This window comes from Bombus huntii, chromosome 18 (assembly GCF_024542735.1).
Source record: "Bombus huntii isolate Logan2020A chromosome 18, iyBomHunt1.1, whole genome shotgun sequence".
NCBI lineage: Eukaryota > Metazoa > Arthropoda > Insecta > Hymenoptera > Apidae > Bombus > Bombus huntii.
Window position 1 is genome coordinate 3,515,614 of NC_066255.1, and position 26,821 is coordinate 3,542,434.

At 42.2% G+C, this 26,821-nt stretch overlaps 1 long non-coding RNA gene across 21 annotated transcripts; it reads right to left on the reverse strand.

The window, feature by feature from the left end:
• Window positions 1–2,394: 2,394 nt before the first annotated feature.
• On the reverse strand, window positions 2,395–26,821 carry LOC126875552 (uncharacterized). Of its 21 annotated transcripts, none has more exons than XR_007693558.1 (7): window positions 26,540–26,821; window positions 25,947–26,112; window positions 25,745–25,836; window positions 18,820–20,664; window positions 18,474–18,648; window positions 18,209–18,294; window positions 2,395–17,866 (listed from the first exon to the last, which is right to left on the reverse strand). It is a non-coding gene; the product is annotated as an uncharacterized LOC126875552 (long non-coding RNA). The 21 variants fall into 21 exon arrangements; XR_007693563.1 differs by having other exon boundaries at window positions 2,395–18,294; window positions 18,820–18,911; window positions 19,079–20,664; window positions 26,540–26,819; XR_007693556.1 differs by lacking the exon at window positions 18,209–18,294 and having other exon boundaries at window positions 2,395–17,949; window positions 26,540–26,820.

Below are 26,821 nucleotides of genomic sequence, written 5' to 3' on the forward strand. Positions count from 1 at the left end.
GGTTCGATATCTCTAGCCAATTATCGTTATAATTACAGCAGGCGATTAAACAGAGTGAAAGCCGGCGATTAAACTATTTTATCGTTATTATACGATATCGTAAACGTTTCCTCGCAAATCATCCAGATTAATTGAAACGTTTCGCTCGAATTACGATAATCTTCGCACGAGTTGCGCAAATTATTATCGTCAAATAGGTCGGATAGTTGTAAAAACGTTAAAGGAAAGGATACACGAGGACGATGGCGGTTGTTTAGCGACGTAATTCCGAGCAAAGTCCGCCCAATCTCATTCGAAGTAATCAGATTCAAATTTGTTACGGCTAAGTGTCCTAATCTAGATCGAGCCAGCCGATAGGTGACCGAGCTTACGTTCGTAGGCCGTATGTTGGCGCGAGAAATGCTCTTCCAGTGGAGTAATGCGGTGTTTATCGGGCCGTATCCCCATCCACCTTCCGCGCTCGATCCGACCGCTTAGACCAAGAGGCTGCTCGTGATCCCCTGTACCGCTTTAGCTATCGTTGCCCCTTGCTGCAGCAACTCGCTTACAATTTCCACCAGAAATTTCATATTCCAGCGAATTTCATCGTACACCGCTTTTGAACGCTTGCCACGATCGTTTCCAACAATAATTATACGTTTCGAGTAAAATCTTTCTATATTATCAGCAAACAGATGGATACTCGATTTTTAAATGAAATTGTACGATTAATTTTCAATAATCCGCGATTACAACGACAGTGTGGGATCATTCAGTGTCTGGAATGGGACATTTTAATACAAAAATAGCTGAGTTCCAGCGTTTCTTAATTGTATCGCCATCGATTAGCAGCTGGACGATTAAGAAACACGAAGTCCGATACAACCGCCTCGTCTCACAGCGGTAAATCGCGGATTCGCCGGTAAATTCGTTTCATCGACTCCGATAACACCGTGGCAGTTTTTACGTGGCAGGCTTGAAAGAGGATCTCTAAATCCGGATAAAAGACGCCGCGGAGCGAGCAGATCGTGCGGCTTAACCAATTAATTGGCTGCGGCTTTTTTTCCGACTAGAACGGAGACTATAAAATCGACTCATTAGGGAACGCCTCGAGTTCCGATCGAGCGAGCTCATTAAAATCCCCGGCTCGAAGGATCCGGCGGAACTTCTGCAACACGTACAGCAACTTCGCCGCGTTAACCTTAATTTAATAAAACGACCCTTTATTTCCTCCAACGAGCGGATTAATACGCCTTCGATCGCGCAAAAATCTTACGAGAACTTCGGCACAAGTTGTTTCCCCGTGAATTACGCGACTCGTTCGAAAGCTGTGGATTTATCAGGTCGAAAAAAAAAAAAAAAAAAAGAGAGAGAAACGGGAAACCTGAAAGCCTAACGCGCACGGAAACCATCCTAATTAGCCGGTTTTCATTTAAACGCGGTAGCTTACCGATTTATGGAAAGCAACGCGCTCGTTGGCGTTGATCTGTGGCCGGTTTACGTGTCACGAGCCGATGGCAACGTGCGAATACGCTCTGTTTGCCTTTGCCGAGCGTGCCAACGTTTCAGGTAAATGAGACATAATCGTTGCCACGGTATATTGTAAAAATCAAGAGCCCGTAGCGAAAGGGATAAGGATGTACGACATGAAATCCTGCGCTAGCATCGAACATTTTCAACAGCAAGGAACAGGCTAATGATCGTCCACGGCGTCAGTATGCGTACGAGAATGGCTTCCGTCTATCGTATACATTATTATGGCCTGAATCTCTGGCCCAAGCGATACGGAAGCGATCGTTGCCACAGAAAGTAAGGAAAACGAATGGCGAACGACAAAACTGTATTCCGTAATTCCTCTCTTGCAACGTAAGAGTGAAAGTTTCATCGATTTCTTGTTTCCATGTCTTTCCCAACGCGTTCAAGATATCGTGCTTTCTTCACCGCAAAAATCTTCGTAGACAACGATAATCGTTCTTGTGTCACGCCTTAAATCTTTTTACCAAAACGCACAGATTTAGAAGTATTTATATTATATCGTTATATCGATTATTTACAGCTACTTTTACCTTTAGAATCTAATAATATTTATTTATTATTATTTGTCATTGTTTAGTCCGTGCCTTTCGGCTTTGCACCAACTTTCGGTTTTACGTCTCTTCTGATATTGTCTACCTTCCCTCTTTTCCACTCCATTCTATCGCACTACCTTGCTTATTCTACCTCTAGAAACTAAAAATTAGCTAATTATAAATGAGGTAATAGATGGTAAAATATGGTAATAGATATACCAAAAGAGTTAACAAAACCCCCTAATTACTAAATTAATTAATACGTCGGACCAGATCCGCAGGCTAAGGAAACACTATTCTTTAGACCTAAGCGCTAGATTCAGCTAGATATTTCTAACAACTAATATCTACGTATTTCTACTATTATTATTTATAAATCATACTTATTTGTAAATTACGCTTACTTATAAGTGTATAATAACTGTATTAACTTGTTATAAATAATTAACCATGTCACTGCGTCACGCCAGAGAAACTTACTCAAAATTGCAAAGTACTCGTAAATAAGAAGAAAAGAACCCACGAATTCTCGGACAAGTACGCAACGTTTTCTGAAATATCAGCGAAGAATAAACCGTATCTTTGGCGATAATCTCTGACGATAACAACACCTAAATATAAGGAAGGGCGAGCAGTTGCTTCGCGCGGTGTCCTAAAAATCTGCCTATGAAAGCGATATCATCGCGTATTGGTATTTATAGGGCTAGACCTGAGCCGTCACCCTCTTACGCGCAAATACCTGAAGAGGGAGCAGTCAGAGGGCGAATTCTCGTGATCTCTTCGCGTACGATTCCCTGGACGGCCTTTCGGTCCGAGCCGGGTCTCGTCTGGAACGCGTAACACGCATTTTTATCAAACGTTACGAGCACTGAAACGAGCCGGATGAAAACCAATATCTTACTCCCGCATGGGAATTCGCCGCAGCTACTCGCGCTCTGTTTCCCGACTATATTCGATCCCTTGTTTACATACGTTCGCTGATCTTACGGCCTTCGATCGCAACCTTTCTTCAACGTCTCGGCGTCTGTACCTTCGTAAGGGACGATATTCGCGCAGTCCTAATACGAACTACCCATCGAATGGCCTCAAGTTTGAATAGAGTTCGAAATGCCTTTCATATCCAATGAATCTCCGCGTTTCGAATAGAAAGTGATATCTCGGATAAGTACTTTCCTTCGGTGATACGGTAAATTTCACGTACCCGGTGACAGTCTGAGGCAACGATTAAGGATTCTCGAAAGGCAATGTTGTTTCTAGACAGATGTCACGTTACTCTCTGGCTGTGGATGTTTATGCAAATTTATATTTTCATGGGTACAATAGGAATTTATTTCATCTTGCAAGTATATTGTATAAAACTAACTATACTTAGAATCTCTTATACGAATCGTATTATTATCGTCTGTCTTTTATTAGTACATTTTCATCGGTTTATCCTACAACTAGTTATCTTCTTCGATGTTTAACAAAGTAAATTCCACCATATGTAAGTACGCGTATAACTTGGATCGCTGTCCGCAGCTTCATCTATCAGCGATGAACTTCGTAACCTATGTTCACGGACACGGAAATCTCACTATACATATTGTAAATCGGCCATAGTACGTGGATATCTTCGATATAATTAAATATATATGTTTGGGAAAAGAAAGTAATTTTGCATTGCGCTGAGTTATTCGCCTTGCTCGCTCAGGTTTCGCGTGATCTGCCGGTCATAAACCGAACTTGGCGATGTAAGATCGTGTAACGCATAATACGCGGCTGTCGCATAATTCCTTGGCGAGAGAGGCTATCTCATTCCGTATGCGAGAATTCTCTGTCCGGGAGAGATTCGAGATCCTCCGGAGAACGAAGTGAAATAAGAAGAGGGTACTCGGTTGCAATAAAACATTTTACATCTGTCACGTCGGGGCAATTTAGTTAAAGCGCACGAGGGGTTGAAGGTGACCATCACCGGGGGTAGCAGGCACGTGAGTTCATATAAAAAGTTTCTAATCTTAAGCCTGCGGGCGAGAAAGAGGAAGAGAAAGGACAAGAGGGACACGATAAAACCAACTCTTGTAACGTCCCCTCAGATACATATTAACCCTTATTGCGCCCTTACGAAGCAGAGGATGCCGTTTTGAGAATATGTAAACGACCATTCGAACAACTCCGAAATCTCCGTTTCCGTGTCCTTCTCTGGATTTCGTTGCAGCAACCCTACCAAAATCTCATCCTGCTTGTTTCGTTCAAACTTTTATTCCTTTGTTTTCTTAGTCTTTTCATCGTTACAGCACGTTGCGCGTAGAGAATAGAACTTGCAGATTCGTTTCATCCCCTAAATCTTACAACAGATACCATACTTTGGATATTTTCTATATTTTTATACAGGGTGGTTGGTAACTGGTGGTACAAGCGGAAAGGAGGCGATTCTAGGCGGAAAAACAAGTGGGAAATATACAATACAAATTGTTCGTTCGAGGCTTTGTCTTCGAGAAAATCGACTTTGAATTTTCGCTCGGTACGCCTGCACTTTATCGCGTCTCGTTATAACGTCTCGATGGAAAAATTAGAAAAAAAAAAAGTTTATTCACCCCCTTTCCGCTTGTACCGGCAGTTACCAACCACCCTGTATATTCAGCGCATCCTGTACTGTCTTTGCATCGTCAGATTCTTCGTAAATGTATCAACGAGCGCGGTATAATCGCAAGGAAATGGAAACGGGGTTGGTCCGAACTGATGAAATATGGAACACGTAATTCGAATTTCGTAACGGTATCCGGACACATTTAGTGGAAAAATGGTGGGACAAAAATCGCGAGAAAGCACGGGCAAAGTATCGATTTAATATTTTTAGAGGCTTATGGTAACTAACGGCCACGGAACTGTAACGTGCGCGAGCTTTCTCAAAGTATTCAATAATTTTCGCACGTCTTTTTGAAATCGTCTGGCGGCAAGCAGAGGGAAAGAGGGTTTCCCTCTTTACAGATATATAGGTATCTCCACACAGCAAAGCGTAAGCCCGCACCGACGCCGGGATTTAAACTCAAGCGTGGAAAGCTTATACAAAGCTCCAAATTTATTGGATGGAAATCCTCTCGGCATAAGCGTGCAAGTTCCCTACAGGGGGCAAAGTTGCTCGGTTGGATTAACACTTTCCTATTTTCTACTCAATGCTCCACCGTTCCAGCTAAACTTCCCCGTCTTTCCACTTATTCATTTTCTCGGATTTTTGTTGTCGAGTTGCTCCCGAATCGCGTTTTTCCCCGTTTCTCCTAATCCGTAGAACGTGGTGGGACAATAATGCAAATATTTCTCCTTTGACGACTATATTTTAACATTCGACGATAGAATTGTTTCGTTAGCGGTATGAAGAGACAACGAAACTCGCATAATCGATCAACATTTGATCTTTTCGCTCGTAATATCGAGTCGCACTCGCCGAACGAATTATTATTTGCTTCAATAAAGGCAGACTATATTTCTAAGTGTATCTTGAACCGTAGCTTGCTTCCAATTCTTCTGACTGAGAATAGATAGATACAAATTGTACGTAATTTTTATTTATAATATTTTCATAGGTATTTTATATTTCCAATAATGTTACCTATAAAATTAACCCCCGAAGTTCTATTCGTTTTGCGATATATTTTCAAACTGACCGACGCTCCAAACTAAGCACACAGAATAAAATTACCCTCTAATAAGACCGTGATAAAACCTGTCTTGACCTACGGAATCCAAATATGGGGAACAGCAAGTAACTCCAACATTGAAATACTTCGACGCCTCCAATCGAAAACGCTAAGATGTATTATAAATGCACCCTGGTATGTCGCCAACGAACTAATTCATCGCGACCTCAGGATACCCACAGTCAAAGAGAAAATAGCAAAATATAGCGACAGATGTAGCAAAAGAGTCAAGAAACATCGAAGCCCCCTAATTACTGGACTACTTGATACGTCGGATCAGATCCGCAGGCTGAAGAGACACTACCCGCTAGACCCAAACGCTAGATTCAATTAGTTATCCAAATTAAGTCATTTTTACTTATTTATGATACTTACTTATAAATTATACGTATCTGTAATAAGTATCGTTGAGGTTATTCGACGTGTAGACAGAGAAAACTCGTGGATAAATTGTAAGGCAGGAAATATATTTAGTTAGAAGTGTAATTATAAGTAAGAATACAATTTGAGCTGGTGCAGATCCGCGCGCTAGCTGTGTTACCCGATAACTGAAAACTCCGAAGCCAACGCGCCTGTCTACCGTTTATGGTCTGTCTTCGTCACGGTCTTTTGTCTACGCGCTGTCGATGGCTTCGGTGCTCGAGAAAACCAAAAAGACCAGATGTAGAGTTTTCTTAAGAGTGCTGACCACTTCAACAAGTATTAACCTACTATAAATAATTAGCCATGTCGCTGCGCCACGCCAGAAAAAATTACTGAAAATTCTCAATGCGAGAATCGATTGCAAATTTTAATAAATAAAAAAGAAATATTTTAAAAATAAAACCTGTCCTTATAATCAACCAAAAAGACAGTCGCGAAGCTGAACGAGAGACGAATAAACAAGGTCTACGAGAAAGTTTCGCTCGCACAATTATCGCGGTAACGGTACGTTTAGGAAAGATCGTTCTTTTGACCCGGTGGACCTCCAACCTCGTCTACGGATTTGCTTTCGGTACAAAAAATGTATCGCCTGCTAAAACTTCCCTGGCAGGATTTGTCCGAAGCGTGGCGAGAACACGAGCTTTTCTACCGAGGAAATACTGGCCTGGAGGGGCGGGGGGATAACGCAGACAGTGGCCGCCGACGGCAAACAGCCAGTAACCTGGAGAAAATAGCATTCCGCGTGAAAGATATCCCGTCGGAAAATTGTTTACAATTTTTAAACGCAAATATCACACCTTCGCGTGCTGCATAATTCTTTCTTCTTCTTTTTTCTATTTTTTATTGCTATTATTGCCGAGCGTTGCAGTTAGCGATAGGACGTTTTAATATACTTTGGACGTTTAATCCCCTTTGGTCGATATCGCAGATAAATCGTCGTAAAAAGTTGAAATTGAAAATTATTTAGGTCAACGATTAAAGTCGTATTTGTAAAGCATTTAACGTAACGACGGTTTCAGTGAAATTTCCCGAAGAATCTTCGATCGAACGTTCCATTTCTTGGGCCATCTACGCGGCGAATAATGGAGGAAACCATTCATAAAATTCATCAACTCTTATAGAAGGAAAAAGTCAAAAGCAAGGAGAATCCTGAAAGAAACTCGAAGGATCTGGAAGGTCTGGAGCGAGCTAGTGGGCGGAGATAATGGGAGTCTTGAAATTGGATTATCAATCTCCGTGACTCCTCGACCTCTTGCGCAGGTATTCCCCTTTCGTCTTTAGAATTAAGATCAACCCGGCTTTTTCCAACGACCGCCCCGCTTCCCAACGTTTCCAACTTCCGTACGAAACCCACGAAACCGTCCCTCCTTCCATACAACAACATTATCAACCATGGCCACGATCGAACAAAATAAAACTATTAATCCTTCGGGTCAAGCAAATTCGAAAGAATCGACTTTCCACTGTCGAACAACGTGCCACGGTGAAACAGACAAATACTGTTAATCCTTCGGATGAAATAAATTCCTCCAAATAAAAACCTTCGCATATACTTCGCGTTAAATGTAAGAACAAGAAATTTTCCATCTTGAACCATCGAGGGGACCAGTTTTTCGCGTTAGCTCGCGGCCACTCGCGACTCTCTCGTAACCTAATCCCTTTTATTCGCCATAAGCGAGGCGGTGCGTGTCGGACCACGGTCCCCTTCACCTTTCTCCCCTGGCAGTTTCTTTCGGAAAAGAAAAAAGGAACGGCGTGGCATTTATGGAGTTAACATTTCTAAAACTCGCCGGTTGCCCGGCTCCGGCTGAAAGAGGAGCGCGCACGAGGACAGGAGGGAAGAGGGCCGAAGCAAGAGGGAGGTGGAGAAGCAAAAAAGATAGAAGCGCCGGAGCGAGTTCGGTGGACGGGGGTAATGGCAGTCTTGGAATTGCGTTATCAATCTCCGGACCCCTCGGCCCCTCGGCAACCCCCTTGCCGCCCTACGGCCACTACCGTAGACTCCATTCCATTCCATTCCACCCCTTCTCTGCACTGAAACCATCCTAGAAACTCACCCAACCATCCCCCCTTTCCCATGCCGGGGGAAAACCCCCCGTCAAACATGGGGCTTCCGGCAATGCTGGCGCGCAAGCCCCGTCCCCACTTCCACCCCCGGCGCATGACGCTCTCTATTCCCTTCGATGTATATGCATGACACCCACACACTTAAACCGGCGTCTTTTTACCGCCGACTCTCTTTCCCTCTTTCTTTCTCTTTCTATTCCACCCTCTTTCTCCCAGCACCCTTATTGCGTTTTATATTTTAACCGGCCGTTTCTAGTTTCCAATTGCACGGTTTTCTTGCGTTTCGTTAAATACCCTTGATCAAGACTGCCACTCGAATCGCCCAATGGATTTGTCCCTCTCTTTTTACTTTTCTTCTTTGCTTTACGCGAGCTTGTTGCGGCGAGGAACGACGAGGTTCCTAAGGTCTTCGTTATCGTAGGTTATTAAGGAATGGATGGAGTTGCAAGCTTTGAGAGATCGTTCCGACCTCAATATCATTCTGCTGGAAGTATTTTCGAAAAGGTTTGTAAAATAGGGTGCTCGGAAGGGCGATGAGTGGTAAACGTCTATTTCCTTCGTTCAGACACGGGTACCGTGTCGGTGTAGTAATGGGGCGAAGAGGCAGCAGTTGGGCACACGGAAGCACCATTATCTGTTGTAGTATTAGTCTCGATCTGATAGCGGCCACATTGATTCCCCTGATCAACGTTTGCCGAGGAAACGAAATCTTTGCGAATGGGTGGCCAGAGTCACCCAAGGTGTTTAATTGTAATTTTCGTTATCTAACGTATTCTATAAACACCAACTTCCACCGACTCCGAATACGCTAGGATTCCCCTCAATCTCAAACGGAACGGAAAAATCGTGCCTCGTTCGTCCGTTTGAAAATTCCTGGAGGATCTTGGCCATGTCGTTTACAGGATATCGACAGGCAATTACCACGGGGAAGGAAATGAAGAAAGGGCGTCGATAAATGGCTCGTGATGGCGTTGACGAATTGGAAAGGAATCGGAGGAATCGGAAGGAGTTGGGAACCGAGAATCACACGATACGATCGAATTGCGAGCGAGATAGAGGTGAGTCTATCGTGGTGAGTGGCAGTAAGTAATGCTATCGGCGTGCTGGCATGCAACGAAGAAGACAAAATGGCGCTGGGTGAAAGGACGGACGACAAGAGGCAAAAGGGCGGTTTTCCTATACGTTCACGAAATGCCGCGACCGGGCTACCGACTTGATAGCGTATCGCTTTCCACGGACCCAAAGGTTACCGAATCGTTTCGAGACTATCTTAATGGTTGGATAGATCGTTTGATACTATGGGTGAGTCGTAAAGGCTATTGCTCTGCCCTCCGCCCTCTCCTCTTCGCCTCCGCGTCTTTTCAACCCCTCTGCGTAGCCTTCGACCAGAGGAGAAAGCTGGCTTAGGGCCACCCGTACGTTCCTCGTCCCTCCGGTTTCTATACGCACCTCGTTTATGCTTAGCAAACGTCGACGTTGAACGCCTCTTAAGTCGATCGAGAATCGTTGCCGGCTAATTAATTGCCGGGAATTGATCTAATTGCTCCTTAGGAACTCGGACACGGCGCAGTAGTTTCTGCCGCGGATTTATCGCATTTCTTTTGGGATCGTTCGATAACGAAAATTGACATTAAATCGATCTTCTATACAAGAACCGGCTATGGCTTTTAATTGCCAAGAAAACGATCGATCGGTGAAAATCGTGCGTTCCTACAGAGAAATAAGCGACGTAAGAAGCTGTAAAAATCATACGTTGTATCTCGTAATATGAAACATTCGTTTCTAGACGCGGTTCTGTACAAGAAGCGACCATTGCTTCTAATCGTCAAGAAAACGATCGATCGGTGAAAATCGTGCGTTCCTACAGAGAAATAAGCGACGTAAGAAGCTGCAGAAACGATATGCCGTACCTCGTAATATGAAATATTCGCCTCTTTTAATTTAATTCAATTAATGTGAACGAAATGATATTTCTCAAAGGTTTTAACAACTTCCTGACATTGTTCGAGGCTTATCCCAGTCTCTGCAAGTGTTCCGATATGCATGCACAGGAACGAACGGACATTAAAAAGTTTCGTTGAACGCCCTTAAAGTATATAACCATGTCTAATAATTATATTCTCCTTTTTTAACAGAATTTCTATTTCATTTATACAGTATTGCTAAACCAAGGACGGAATTCAAAAGTATATGTTGCGAAAGTCTTATAAATATGTAATTCCTAGCAATAAAAGAGACAACGATGGAGCGTGCTACTCGAGCCGACGAAATCGCAGGGATGAAAACGATAAAGCGTAATACCGCAGAGGGTGCGCACGCGGGTGGGCCGAGTGTTCGTTATTCCGGCATAAAAACGAGAATCAACGAAAATCATTTGGCTCGTTAATGTTCCGTTAATCGATTGTCCATAATTGCGCGCCATTCGCGGTTCTTATCTTTGTAAATATTTCGAAATTTCCAGCAGTCGGTTCCCTGCTAATATTTTACGCGATTTCCACGCAGCGTATTGAAAGGCGTTAACAATAATTAAAAATTATGTTTACGAGGCCGGCTTAGTTTGCCAGCCGCAGCCTGTGTCGTTAAAAATATTCGAAAAATCGATCCGGGGGTGGCGTAACCTCGGTTAGACGCCGCCTTTCGGCACGGCTCGAAGACGCTTTTATTTTATCTCGTCTTCTCCTCTTCTTTCGTTCCCGGCATCGGAAACAAGAAACGAGAATCGAGTGGCAGAGTATATCTGGCGAAAAATACGAGTGAAACTCGCGGCGTTGTTTCCAACGGGAGGAACCGGGTATTGAAACTAATTAATATCATTCTCCCCTCTTTTACAGTGACGTTTATACGCTCGGAACAATGCGAGCGGCGTGTAACTTAATTAAGGCAACGACGCGAACCTGACCGTGGCTTTGCGGCTACCGTTTCCCTATATCCGGTTCGCGCGTTATTATCTAGTCCGCTCTCTCGCGCTCTTTCGCAAGCCGTGCGAAATGCCGCAACGCCCGCCGCCGCCGCCGCCGCCACCGCCGAGAATTGTATTTGTTGCGCGTCGCGTACATTTAACCGCGCTCTGTCTTCCGTTAAATCCGTTTGCCGAGGAAATGGTCGAACGTTCATAGACGCCGTGCGAGATTAACGGAACGAAATTAGCCGTTCGTCGTGTCACGACGTATTTAAAATCTATCTGAATCGACCCGCCAATAATTCACCATCCTGCTTTCCCATAAAAAATTTCCTAGAACAGCGCATCCAATTTAGAAAAAAATTTACCGTGGGTGTAACAGCGTCGTATATTACAAGTAGCGACGTCCACGGCTTGGAAACAGAGTTTACAATCATTTAGAGGCGGAGGAATTGCGAGGCGCGATAAATCAGCCACGAAAAGGCTCGATCGAATCGCTCGATAACGATCCACACGAACGACCTTCTCGACAAGCGTGGATGACTTCACCTAAAAATCCGACCGGAGGAAGATCCGTACGACTCCAGTTGTATTATACCACGGACCAAGCCTATCATCGACCGAAATCAAAGCGGGGATGGACAGAGAGCCGCACGCTCGGTCTCGGTTGACCGGAGGAGGCGACAGACGAAATCGTAAAACGCGTTTATTCGGCCGCGTGGTTTCGCAGATCGTGGAACGCCTCAGCGTCGGCAAGCTGGCTATGAGACACGGGACATTAAAACGTCAGATGTCCGATAGGTAGCTGGTACGGCAGTGCGCATAACTGCCTGATTAAAAGCAACCACTTCAACGTAAGTGAAATTTATAGCCAATCACGAAGCCACCTATTTTACGCCGTCCACCTGTACACACAAGAGAAGAGAGAGTCTCGTCGACAGAGTCTTTGCTCTTCTTCTCTTTTTCGATCTTTCGGTAGTCGCTTTTCTCTCTCTCTTACTTACTTTCTCTTTCACATACACTCATTCTCTGTTTGCTCCTCGCTTCTTCTTTCCCGCCCCTGTCATTCAAAAAGGTGTCAACGACAATCGCTTTTACGAGATACTTATTAATTGTTACTGCGCTTTTACGACCACATAAAAGCGCGGTCTACGACCGTTTGAGTGGGCACGGCGGTGTAAGGGGGATTCCCCCGCTGGATTATTGCCTCCGATGAGGCTATACGACGTACATATAGCTACACAGCACCGCACCGACCGTCTCCTTGTTGATTCGAAGACGGGAAAACAATATAACGACCGAGGAAGATACGTGTAGCCTGAATCGGCCAAAAGAAAGCCAGCGAGTCCGGCCAACCAGTTTTCGTCATTTTCGACGCCGAATTTCGGACCACCTGTTTTCTTTTTAATCTTCGTTTATTACCTTTTTCAGAGATCGACTGGGTCGTTCGACGAATCGGTAGCCGAAGTACTTCTCGATCGCTTCGATGTTTCACAAGGAATAATAGGACGGAACAGACGAGTATCGGGATTTCTTGCCTATTGACGCAGTTATCGCAGCCTTTTAGCGGTGTATTTATGCACTTGGAAGGTAATTAGAAAACCATAAGCCAAGCTGTAACTTTCGTTCGACGAGCAAATAGCAGAATTCCGATGAAGGGCTCTAGAAACGTTTACCTCGCTGGCACAACAGCTTGCGGTGTTACATATGCGGCAGGGGCCGGTGAAGAGCACAGCTTTAATGCTCCTCGAACTATCGATCTACCAAGCACCGTCTACGAACTACGAGCATTTCCAACGAAATAGACTGGCGCTACAGAAATAATAGTTACACAAGCGACAGATACTTGAATTTGTCTAGCAAGCTACGCGTCTATTTTTATCGCAGGTTCACGCAAAGACAATGTATGTGAAACCTTGAGTAGTTCGTCCCATGGGCTTTGTTCACCGTCTTTATCCATGAGAAGTGTTTCTAACACCGTTATATAGAAAATAATTGACTGACATCTTGTATAATAAAGGGTAAAGGACTCGTGGGGAAATGGGTTCATTTTCACTAGCGTTTCCTTCCTTACTTCGGTGTTGCGGAATAACGTGGACGATATCATTTACGTTTTAGAACGATATCGCCACTATTTTCTGTGTTTGAAAATAATATTAAGCGCTATTTTCTAGGTTTTCCATGTATATGTCTCAGATTACACTGGGAACTATAGGTATCGAGGCAATTATTCAAGGCTACAGATAAAAAACACGATAAGTCAGATTTCCTGGCATTTACAGGAGAAAAACGTAAAAAGCGTGACGGCAATCGAATTCACGCGAAGAATCTACCATTTTTCTAAACGTTTTCTATCTTCTAAAACACTGAAACATATCAACGACGTTAGTTACGCATGCTAGATTAAAATAATACAATTAAACTAACGTCATTCGTTTCTTACAAAACATCACGTACTCGTTCTCTGTTTTCAAAATGCTTGCGTCTTAAAATCTATCAGGTTAATGCACACGAAATTCTTCTTTTCAGACGTCTAACGATACAGAGATGAGAAAATCGACGAACATCGACTCGTCATATTTCCGCTGTCTTCGATCGTAGAAATAGGAAACCGAGCCTTCGAACGAAGAGATGGAAGAAAGAGGAAACGACAAACGGAAGGGTGCGCGTGTCGAAAGGTCGAAACCACGAAGAGTCGCCAGTGTCATCGTGTGCGACGGCGGAGGATGACAAGGCGGTTCAACCTCTCCAAGCTTTGGACAACGACGACGAAGAGGCAACGGTAATGCGACGGTGCACGAGCAAAGGAGAGTTCTTCTCCTCCGTCGCGGCTTATCTTCCTACTAAATCCAGCAATTTTAATACGCGTTTCTCGGCAATTTCCGTGCTACATGTTCCGCCGCCGACTTAGCACCCCTTCTGACTAGAACAGCTTCCAGCCGTTCCTTCTATCTTTTTCTTTTCACCACACCCTCTTCCCTCGCCGATTTCTCCGCCCCTCGACGTCCTCCCCTTCTTTAAATAAACTTTATTTTTACGGTGCTATTTAAAGCAATTTCTGATTTCCCTTAATTCATTAGAACGCCGTTCCGTACAGCCCTCTTAATGCGCCACGAGCATTGCTAGCATTTCTCATTTCCCCTCGCCGCTAATTGCCGCGCAATATGCCCTGTTCCAAGTCAACATTCTGGAATTCCTTCGGATTTGATTTTTCACGAAGGGTGGAGAATCTCGTGACCCATCGGTGAATTTCAATTCGAACCCCGCTTCGAATAATTTTACGTCGCAGAGAATTGAAAGATCCGCTTCTTTCTCGTTCAATGGCGAGGATATTTTCTAGATTATTTTCCACATTTAACCGTATGAAATTACCTCAACAAAATTGTATTTCTCAATACGGCACAGTCGAGCAGTTACGCATCTATGTTTTCTAAATGTTATTTCCTCTCGCTATTTATCATATCATCGTTGTGTTGTCGTATTTCATTGTTGTACGATTATTCCGACGTAAAAGATTTACTCGCAGCAATTACTATCGCAGGGAACTGTAATCAACAATTTTATTTTTTTTCTTGATCACTTAACCATTGTATAACGCTAAGATCCAACGTCGTACTTCATTTACAATATGCATTTGAATGCTGTCCTCCCAACATCGTTGCTATGGAAAGAAATTCCAAGGGTTCGCTTAATATTATCTCGCCACCATTTCCGCATCTCAAGTTCAACCACTACATTCCAACAATCCGAAAGTCTAAAGAAACCGCAGTATTTGGAACGTAAAGAACCACTGTTATTAAAAACTACTCTACCAGAGCTAAATTGTAAACCCGAAACTAATCGAAACTAACTAAATTGGAACTAAGAGCAAGAACGCGGAGATTTCTGTGGCGATCACGCGTACCAGGAATAGTCAGGCTATGGCAATAATCGGCGATAAAGATGTGGGTTAATAAACCGATCGAGGACCGATGGTGGCACCGTCGGAGCTTCGTACGGCGAGCAAACTTTCTTGCCGGGAAATTGAGTCGGATTTGAGTTATGGGAATGGCGGTCTTCCCTCGTGCAGGAATCGGCCCCGGTCTAGCGGCACCCCCGTGTCTATTTCGACCCTCCTCCGCCCGCAACACATCTATCGCCATTACCAGATCCGAGCAGGGAGGAAAACTTGTAAATAAAAAGGAGTAACGGTGACGTAACCGACGTTTCGTGGTTGTCGGGGGTACCAGCCGCACTTTCTATCGATCTGCAGCCCGCTAGGGTGTCAATAACAATCGATTATTGTTTCAGGAGTTGCTCGTAATAGGCTGGATGTCTTTATTTTTCTTCGTTTCCTCGTTTCGTGCGATAAACTGCTACCCTCGTGGTAACTGGCTGCTACGTCGCGCGCAGAATTTCCTTCGTCTATTGCCACGGAAACGATAAGCGAGTTCCCGGATAGGAACGATAATTTTCGACAAGAAAATGAAACTTGGCCGATTGGAAAACGCCGCCATCGATCATATCGCCGACGATAGACAAGTTTGTTCGTTCGAAAGAAATCGCAGTTAGTAGGCAGATGGAGGGAAAGCTGGTTAAAATACCGAAGATTCCTGGATCGTCGAAGACTCGAAGAAGCGCGGATTCCCACGTTACATCGTCGCTCGATGCAATTTGTATCAGTAGCTGGAGATCGTTATACATTCATATGCCGAGCGAGGAGATTTAAACGGAGAGCGAGTTTCTACGTTGCAATAACTCGGGGCTTGCGAGGCAATTACTCTGTCCGGCCTTAACGGCCGCTAGTCTAAGATTAAAAGAGAAGAAGGAGATCCTGTCCGTTTCCCCTGTGCAAAGGTGGAACAAAGCGACGCGCCGTTGGCCGCAGGTAGGCGAGCAGATAAATATGATTTTTGTGTGAAACCGTGTGGAAGATGCGGGATTTGATCACCAGGGGTGGTCCCTGTGCTCGTACGTCACGCGATACTCTACCTTCTTTCTCTCCTTTGCTTTTCTGTCCTCTGACTCGTCCCTGTTCCTTTCTACCCCCACCCCGTTTCTCGACAGCGGCAAGATCATCGAGACCCATGGACAAGCAAAAGACATTCAAGGTCCCGTGATGTCGTTCGTCACTTTACCTCGAAAGGGGACCGAGACCTCCCTTTCTCCGCTCTCTACCCTTTGTCCATCCTGTCCCCTTTGTCTACCTTGCCTGCTCTTTCTCCAACGCGTCTTAATCTAGATATACCCAGCCTCTGACCTCTCCGTACCTTCTCTCGGTTAACAACTAATCCTATCTCTTACCTAAAACCTCCCCTCTTCTTCTCCGAGCTTCTGATACATCCCCTTTCTCTCTCCTCTCTCGCTCTCGCTCCGTGTCTCTGTTTCCCTGTCGTGCGAGAGAACGCGCGAGAGAACGTACGACGGGGAGGACGGACAGGTTTGTACGACAGGCTCGTTGTTTCGCCGTTAGAAGCCGAATTCTTTCTTGCCGATCTCGTTCTCTCGACGGAGGGTATCGCCGCTGTATTTACGAGCTACGAACGACTGGAAGCACGACGATCGCTGAGAATCGAGGCGACGATCATCCCGACCATCGTTGATAGAGCCGTTCGTTCGATCCTAGTCGCGATCCCAGTTCCTATCGACTGCTTCGAGACGATTCGATTTCACGTACACGCGGCACCGAGATAATTTACGCGTGCTTTTACGCTGCGAAACCTAAGTCTCGACGTAGGTTCGCGGATTCGCTGGATTTTACGAGCCGATAGCGAGGACGCGCGAGGAAAGTATAAAGGCGTTGAGTTAGAGGCGATCGTAACGAGCCGATCCGCGTCAAAGTGGATTTATCGCGAAACCCACCGCACTCTGCAGCCTCTAATAGAGCGATAAACACGAATTCTCTCGGCCCTTGTCCGCTAATGGCGGCCGTATATATTCGTGAGCGCGTTGCCGGCTTTCGTTTATCCGGCGTTGCGAGAGAGAAAAGAAGGATAATTAAGATGCAGTTAGAGAACGCCGTTTTCCCGTTTCCTCTTTCTTTCTCTCTCTCTCTCTCTCTCTCTCTCTCTCTCTCTCTCTCTCTCTGTCAGACAGTCGCGGGATAGTTTTCACAGAAAGGCAAAGCGAGCATAGAAAGAAGAGGAGAGAGACGAAGCCCTGGCCTGCGGCATAAAAATTTTAAACGAGGTCCAAGAGAGCCACTCTTCGGGAACTTTGTATCATCTATTGTTCCTGGCCGACGTTGCTACGGCGATGCTCGCTCCGAGATTCGCGGAGATTTACGAAGCAACTATAAACATTGAGAAGATTACGGCCAGAGCTCATTTTAAGTTCTAACGAGCTCCCCTCGGCTCGGTGTCGCCGGCATTATCAAATAATTGAGAGATGTAACTCAGCGCTATCTTCGCTGCGCCCTCGTCTACCGTCTCCCCTAGTCTTGTCACTCTTTTCCACCACCGTCCAGACACCATCCAACCGTATCCATATCGAACCTTTTACTTTTACATCCTCTACGATCTCTACGTATCTATCTTCGAAGAGTTTTCCCCTCCCCTATCTATTTCCTTTTCTTTTAATATTTTATTAAACATGCATATAATCTGTTCTAATCGAACCAATCCAACTATCTTGTTTCTATTCTTTGACCAAAAGTATCTAAAGGTAGCTCAAAAATGCTACCTCCACGGTAATTATTTCTACGTTTATCCTGAAAGATTTTCCCATTCAAACATGTGCAATAAAAATTTCTTTTAATATTTTACTAAACACGCCTACAATCTGTTCTAATCGAACTAATCCAACTATTTTGTTTCCATTCTTTGACCAGAAGTATCTCGAGATAGCTCAAAAATACCTCCACAGTAATCGTTTGTACGTTTATTCAGAAATATTTTCCCGCTCAAACGTGTGCAATAAAAGCTTCTTATAATATTTTACTAAACATGCATACAATTTGTGCGAATCGAACTAATCCAACTATTTTGTTTTTATTCTTTGACCAGAAGTATCTAAAGGTAGCTCAAAAATACCTCCACGGTAATTATTTCTACTGAAAAAGTTTTCCAGCCAAACGTGTGCAATAAAAATTTCTTTTAATATTTTACTGAACATACCTACAATTTGTTCGAATCGAACTAATCCAACTATTTTGTTTTTATTCTTTGACCAGAAGTATCTAAAGGTAGCTCAAAAATGCTACCTCCACGGTAATCCTTTGTACGTTTATCCTGAAAGATTTTCCCATTCAAACATGTGCAATAAAAGCTCCTTTTAATATTTTACTAAACACGCCTACAATCTGTTCGAATCGAACTAATTCAACTATTTTGTTTCTATTCTTTGACCAGAAGTATCTAAAGGTAGCTCAAAAAATGCTACCTCCACGGTAATTATTTCTACGTTTATCCTGAAAGATTTTCCCACTCAAAGGTGTGCAATAAAAATTTCTTTTAATATTTTACTAAACACACCTACAATTTGTTCGAATCGAACTAATCCAACTATCTTGTTTCTATTCTTTGACCAGAAGTATCTAAAGGTAGCTCAAAAATACCTCCACGGTAATTATTTCTACTGAAAGAGTTTTCCAGCTAAACGTGTGCAATAAAAATTTCTTTTAATATTTTACTAAACACACCTACAATTTGTTCGAATCGAACTAATCCAACTATCTTGTTTCTATTCTTTGACCAGAAGTATCTAAAGGTAGCTCAAAAAATGCTACCTCCACGGTAATTATTTCTACGTTTATCCTGAAAGATTTTCCCATTCAAACATGTGCAATAAAAATTTCTTTTAATATTTTACTAAACACACCTACAGTCTGTTCGAATCGAACTAATCCAACTATTTTGTTTCTATTCTTTGACCAGAAGTATCTAAAGGTAGCTCAAAAATACCTCCACGGTAATTATTTCTACTGAAAGAGTTTTCCAGCCAAACGTGTGCAATAAAAATGTCTTTTAATATTTTACTAAACACACCTACAGTCTGTTCGAATCGAACTAATCCAACTATTTTGTTTCTATTCTTTGACCAGAAGTATCTCGAGGTAGCTCAAAAATACCTCCACAGTAATCGTTTGTACGTTTATTCAGAAAGATTTTCCCGCTCAAACGTGTGCAATAAAAGCTTCTTATAATATTTTACTAAACACACCTACAATTTGTTTAAATCGAACTAATCCAACTATTTTGTTCCTATTCTTTGACCAGAAGTATCTCGAGGTAGCTCAAAAATACCTCCAGAGTAATCCTTTGTACGTTTATCCTGAAAGATTTTCCCACTCAAAGGCGCGCAATAAAAATGTCTTTTAATAGGATTCCGATGCAAAGCAAGTAATTCGTTCGACTATCAAAATTAAAGTATAACAATCTTTTATCCCTATACCTTTGATTTCTCTTTTTTCCTTAACCATAAGTAACTGGTTCTTAGAAATTCCCCGAGAGTTTTATTACAACCGTAACTATCCAGGGCCGGCGAGTAAAAAGTCGCAGGGGGCGAGGACACCGGGGGGGCGTCGGACCGGGACTACACCTTTTGCTTGGATTCAGTGTAACGAAGATGCGGCATCCTCGTGGCGCTCCAACGAAATATAAACAAGATCCGCGCGCCGCTTAATGCCTGCCGTACGTCACGTGGAAAGATTAAACAGTTAATAAGAATAAGAGTCTTGGAGCGTGTTTCTCCCCCTTTATTCCACGAACGGGGTTTCTTTCCGTAGGTCACCGCCACGGACAACGGAAGAGGAACAGAGAGCAGATGAGTAGGTGGAGGAGGGGGGACACTTGCACGGGTGGTTGGAGGGAAATGGCGGCCATCTTTCCCACGGGCTCTTCTCGAGAACCAATCGCCTTTCTCCAACGAGCATTAAGGCGGCAACTCTGGCTGAAGAATTGCCTCTGCCACGTTAGACACATTTTTCTCGCTTTTCCTTTATTCTCTTCTCTGGCTGCAGGAGTCCCGGGACTCTCGCATCTCCGTCGGTCCCGAGGCCGGCCGCCTTTCTTCTCCTCTTCCTCGTCGTCGTTCCGTCTCGCTTCATCTTCGCCTCTTCCTGTACCATCTCCGCCGCGGCGTCGTCGTCGTTTCGCATCTCTTATTTTCTTTGTTCACCCCACACCGTCGCTGCATCCCTCTTCCACTTACTCTTCGTCTTTCTCCTCTTTCCTTTCTTCCAATTTTTTTCCTCCCTTTCTTTCCCCTTTTTTCTTTTCTTTTTTTTTTTTTTTCTTTTCTTCCTTTGCTTTACGTTCACCGTTACGTATACCTATAGCACAGAGGGGTATAATAGTGTTCATCCCTGAAGCGAGCTCCATCGAGCGGCAGGTGGCTGACCTTAATAACGCGCCACGCAACGTTTCACGGACCTCCGCTCTTCGCTCTTCTTAAGGGGCGAAAAGAAAACCGTGAGCGTGTCATCTACGAAACGTCAGATCCAAGATTTACTATGGCCACGTATATGGTGTTGCGAATATAGCGGCGCGGAGAAAGCTGATACGCGGTGGACTCGTTTGGCGAAGGGTGAGAGCCCTGTCAGGTCACAGTTTCCCTACTTCACGGCTATCTCCTGTGGGAAAGTTCCGACAATCGATCCGACTATTACTATGGATACGTTTCTACCGTGCCTAATAAACAGCTCGTAATACGGTTGATCTAAACGTGGCTCAATGCGAATCAAGCTGTCACGTCGATCGAGCAACGTTATAGTCGCCTTTTGTCAAATATCATTTTATAGCGCCAACGAGCAACGTCGCGATGTATTGTTGAACGTATTCGTTTGTTTGGTAGGAAAGTGTTTTGGTAGGAAAGAGATCGTAAAACGAAATGTAACAATGAGATCTAACACCGGGGAAACGTATTAATCTTCTGCATTCAAGCGTCTCTCGTATCGCGAGTTAGAAATCTACTCGAGTCATTTTTTAAAGCAGATTCCATGATCTACTATTGGCAATTAAGTGATCGAGGATTTTGTCGTTGGACAAATTAGACGAATCCGCGGTCACTTGGTTACCAAGGCGATATTTGTACTGTGAAAAATAATCGTAATTTTAAAATTAGTCAAATTATCTCGGAACGATCGTTTTAAAGTAAATGTAAAAGTTGTTCTCTTTCGGGTGTAATTTTTATACAGGAAAATGTACGGAGAGTAACGTTCGAAGGTCCGTTTTGCGAAATAAAAATTGTATCTACGTAGTCAGGTTACAAAATTTGTTTTGTCGCCGGTTCCTTTTTTTCCGAAAAAGATAACGATGGAAAAGGCAATAACAAAAGGTTTGGCCAGCAGCCGAACGATCAAATATAAACGTAGAAAATGTTTTTGTTGACTTATACTGTGTGTAGCGGGCAGCATACGTGTGGCTGCGGTGCTGATACGATGATATTCCGATACACAGCGGTTTTATTCGTTTTATGACTTCTTTCGCTACCACTGTAGAACATTTCCAATTCATGAACGAGTTTGCTGAGCCCGTAACGAACAGCGTGTTACCGTAGATAGTCGAATGGCATTAGTCGAGGTTGTAAAGCGCACGATCGTGTACTCATTGTTGAAGGAACTTTTGCTTTCTAGGAGAACTATTTACGTATAAACGACAGCTTAAATTGCTGTTTAATAATCGCAAACTATTGCTAATTTTGTTGGGTGAAAAATAGAAATGTTTCTTGAAAACTGTGATAGCAGAATCTCCTCTTGCAAATGATCATCCTACTTTGTCTACTCTATTAAATTAAATTATTTAAACGTTTCAATTATTAAATGTCTCCAGAGGAATGGCAGTGTAGCTTTAAATAACATCCAGCAATTGTTAATTGTGATGTTGGATGAAAAATAGAAATGTTTCTTGAAAACTGTGATAGCAGAATCTCCTCTTGCAACTGATCATCCTACTTTGTCTACTCTATTAAATTAAATTAATTAAACGTTTCAATTATTAAATGCTTGCAGAAGAATGGCAGTGTAGCTTTAAATAACATCCAGCAATTGTTAATTGTGATGTTGGGTGAAAAATAGAAATGTTTCTTGAAAACTGTGATAGCAGAATCTCCTCTTGCAAATGATCATCCTACGTTGTCTATTCTATTAAATTAAATTAATTAAACGTTTCAATTATTAAATGCTTGCAGAAGAATGGCAGTGTAGCTTTAAATAACATCCAGCAATTGTTAATTGTGATGTTGGGTGAAAAATAGAAATGTTTCTTGAAAACTGTGATAGCAGAATCTCCTCTTGCAAATGATCATCCTACTTTGTCTACTCTATTAAATTAAATTAATTAAACGTTTCACTTATTAAATGTCTCCAGAAGAATGGCAGTGTAGCTTTAAATAACATCCAGCAATTGTTAATTGTGATGTTGGGTGAAAAATAGAAATGTTTCTTGAAAACTGTGATAGCAGAATCTCCTCTTGCAAATGATCATCCTACGTTGTCTACTCTATTAAATTAAATTATTTAAACGTTTCAATTATTAAATGCTTGCAGAAGAATGGCAGTGTAGCTTTAAATAACATCCAGCAATTGTTAATTGTGATTTTACCGGTAGGTTTGTTGGGTGAAAAATAAAAATGTTTCTTGAAAACTGTGATAGCAGAATTTCCTCTTGCGAATAATCATCCTACGTTATCTAACTTCTCAAGTGAATAATAATCAGCGTAGTACGAAAATGTAATAACCAACATTTAATTTATGTTCCAAATAAAAGAAGGAATAACGTTGTCTTAACCCTTTGCACTGCTATGTCGAGTGCGAGTCGACATCAGGTTTTACCTCAGGTCGAGTCCCACTCGACGTTCTTCCAGTCGCAGCTTTTTTTGAGAAACGAGCGAAAGAAAAGCAGAATTGCATCCTGAAAATTGTTTCAAGATATATCATACGCTTAAAAGTTAGAAAACACCCCACTGACCTCGCTAAACAAATAAAATAGTCAAACTCGAAGATGGTATCCCGCTGGAGGTAGCTATCCACGTGAAAAATTGACCAAATGTCCAGCTGGGCAAATTGTAAGCTACAAATTAAATAATAATACACTCAGAAATTAGAAAATATAACAATAGCGTGAATAAAACTGGTATTCAAGTGAATTTGTTTCCCCCCTTGCCTATTTAAATTGTCTTATTTTTTTAGTTAAAGTAAATGTCAAATAAAACACTTGAAAACGTCAACGAAATTGAAATAAAATTCGCAGTGCGAAGGGTTAAAAAGTATTTCGCGATAGAATTATTTTTCGCGTTATCGTTTCCTTTAAATTATTTGAATAATAAATAGGAAACAAAGTAACAAATAGATATACTAGAAAAATTTAATTGCCAAAATTAATTTCAATTTCAAATAAAAGAAAATTTTAAATTTAAATTTAAATTTAAATTTAAATTTAAATTTAAATTTAAATTTAAATTTGAATTTAAATTTAAAAAAAAATTTAAATTTCTTAAAGAGATAATCGACCTAACCTAACTCCAATCGAACGTACGTAACCGCAGGTTAAGCCATCTAAAGCATCGCAGTAGAAGACGTCATAATAGGAAACATAGTAAACTATAGTGTGCTATAACCACAAACAGTTTATCAGTTTTCAGCATTCGCGTTGTTACTTCATTAAAGAGGGACGATTATCGGCAAGCGGATAAGTAAACGTTTAGCCCTTTTTCGCCTAGGTATCCAGACAAACACCGATGAGCAGAAGTGGGAAACAGGGGAAGTTCCTTTTCTGAGTTTATGGCAGGCAAGTTGGCCGTGCTGTACCGGCAGCTCTCCGGCAAAGTCGTCAAAGACTTTTACGAGCGGGTAAACGGGATTTAAAGTGACGATGATGCAACCTCAAGGTGCTCACTTTATCCTTGACGGCCTCATAAATGTAACTGATGACATTGCCAGATACGTTTGACTCGTTTCGTCTTTTCAGTGCCGCTACCCATAGAAACATCGTTGATTTTGTGTTGATGAAAACGGCACGAGACCCCACTTACTTCTCCGCTCGTAAAAATCAAAAGAGCCCATTGAACTGGATTAACTTTTCGCGCCTTCCGACGTCTGTCACGCTTACGGTCTTCTACTTTTACTGTTCTCTATTTTGGCACACACTATATTTTCATTCGATGATCGTTGCTCGATCGATGGATCTAGCTATGCGATAGACGATAAATTAGTTTTCTATTACGTATAAGTGGTATTTACTACGTGCAATAAGCACAGATATTGTGTTGGCAACTAAGTGATTGGGGATTTTGTCATTAAGTGGTATTGACAAAATCCGCTATCAGTTAGTTACCAACCCAGTATGACGAATAAGTTAGAAGATGATATAACGAACGAATAAGATAAAATTGTTGGGACTACGTGTTATTGAGAAATTGATTTTTAAACGATACGAAGGAAACTATTAGTTTTTTATGTCGGAATTGGAAATTTTATTGCACATCGATTAGACCGTAGTGTTACTAGAATTCTAAACAGTGGAAATTAAAAAATCACTATGTACCGCAGCATACTGTGGCGCCACCTCACAAAGGAAATCTCAAACTAGACGTGATACATTAAGAATCTAATCGACGGATAGTAACGCTAACCATTTTTGAAAGATAAACGGAGGGAAGCAAATTACGAATGCGAGAACATATACAACGAAGTACGTACATACGTATTTATAAAATTATAACATTATCAATAAAAAGAAATATTTAATAATAAACCTACGTACCAAGATTAATTCCCATTTTCTAAGATAAAGAATTTCGAAATCCACGAATCTCTTTCAAACGTCTATTAAGTAAATAAATTTTTGCGATATTGAGAAACAAATGATTAGAAGAAATATCAATACAATTGTCTTATCCATCCCGAGAAACGTAATCGTATCTTTACGGGATGACAACAATCGGAACAAAAGTAAGAGCAAGAAATAACATAAAATGCAGTAACAGAGGTATAAGATGAATCGTAAAATGCGGGTAATACCAGTGAACGGCATTTTGAACGCTACTAGCACCATCTACGATCACTTGGCGTTAACACCAAACAATGGCTGACACGGTCAAGCAGCAGCGAAAGTTTCGCGAGCAGAAAGTATTTCAGTAAAGTGACGACAGATGGCCCGATATTCCTCGTCGTGTGGTCCGTGTGAAACGGTGCAAATTCTTTTCCGTTGATTTACGATCGAATTAAAACTGACAATTATTGTTATTGTACCGTCATATAAGGAGGTAACAGATAATAAATTCGACCGTAAAACGTTAAACTAGTGTGGTTGCGTTTTGTAAGGCTGGTTTAGTGCTGAGTCGCGTGCAACAGCGCTCGTTAAAACAGCCGTAAACCGACGTAACCGTCCGCGGTGTAGCTTGTCCCACGACGACCAATGTCTCGCGATCTTATGTCTGCGTCAGGAATTTTCCTTTTAAAATATCCTTTTTGTCGCCATTGTCTATTTACAAGTTACGCTGTATCGTTGCGTTCTCACTTATTGCTAACATTGTATTGCCTCTAAACGTTGGGATAATAACTTCTTATGCAATTAGGAAACAGGCATACAAATCATCGTAAAATACATGGACGAATTTTATGTAAACATTTAAAAGAAAGAATCGATTATTACGGCAAACGTTTTATAGTAGTCAATTTAAATTTGCCGTTGATTTATGATACGTATATATACCTTAAAGAACTGCTAGAAACGTTTAGCGAAAAGCTGTCAATGAAGGCATTACTTGTCCATATCCAGTTTATTGCGATGTACACTGCAGGCTGCTATACAAACGATAATATATTACTGGTTACTTGAAATTAATGACAAAACACATTTATCTATGCTTTGTAAGATTAATTTAATATTTTACGATATCGATATTGAACCTTACCATGTGATCATTAGCCTCTGCGCGTTTCACGAGGATTAGGACGCTTTACCGTTTAAGTATCGTCGATCTAGTTTGTGCATCGACCGTAAGAGCGGCTCAGTTACCGATTCCATGGGGATTACACGTTCCTCGGGATTACACATAAAGAATAATCTCGGGCATTCAACTGCAAGTGCAAATTAACGTTATCAAACCATTTATTTAACTATCATTTGCAAATTTTCGTAAAGATAATAATAGCTTAAGCGATTCACATTGAAAACATTCGTAACCGCAGTTCCTAATGTTTCTGTCTCTATTAAACTCCTTTCGTTAACCTACTCTTTAACAAAAATTTGCCAAATACCAGAATAATCTAAAAAATATATAAGATCTTTCTTGTATATTACCAATACGTTCCACGACAACAAAAGTAAAACATAACCTTAATTCTGTCACAATCGATCGTAACTAGAAACGAATCGAAAGTGATTTTCTAACACCAAACGATAAAGGTGAGGTCAGTGAACTGTCGTAACTCTCTAGAACGTAATTAACATTCCAATTCGGATAGAACAAACTAAGAAACAGATAAATAATAACTTAATATTTACCGACGTAACGTTGAAAAAGTTTGTTGACTAACGGAAGGCAGAAAGCGTGAAAAGTCGAAACGGCGATCTTTTGGTCGCGGCTTCCGAAAAAGCAGCGGAAACGGCGCGGTGTGCAGTAGCGTCGGTTCGATTAGCCAAATATAGATTTACCGCCGGAAACAAATGCGGAGCTAAAAGGGACATCGCGGCTGCGGCTCGACCTCCCATGATTCCCTTTGAAAATCAATCCTGATTTATACGACACGGTCGCCGCGATTTCGTGGCCAAGAAAAAAATCCATAT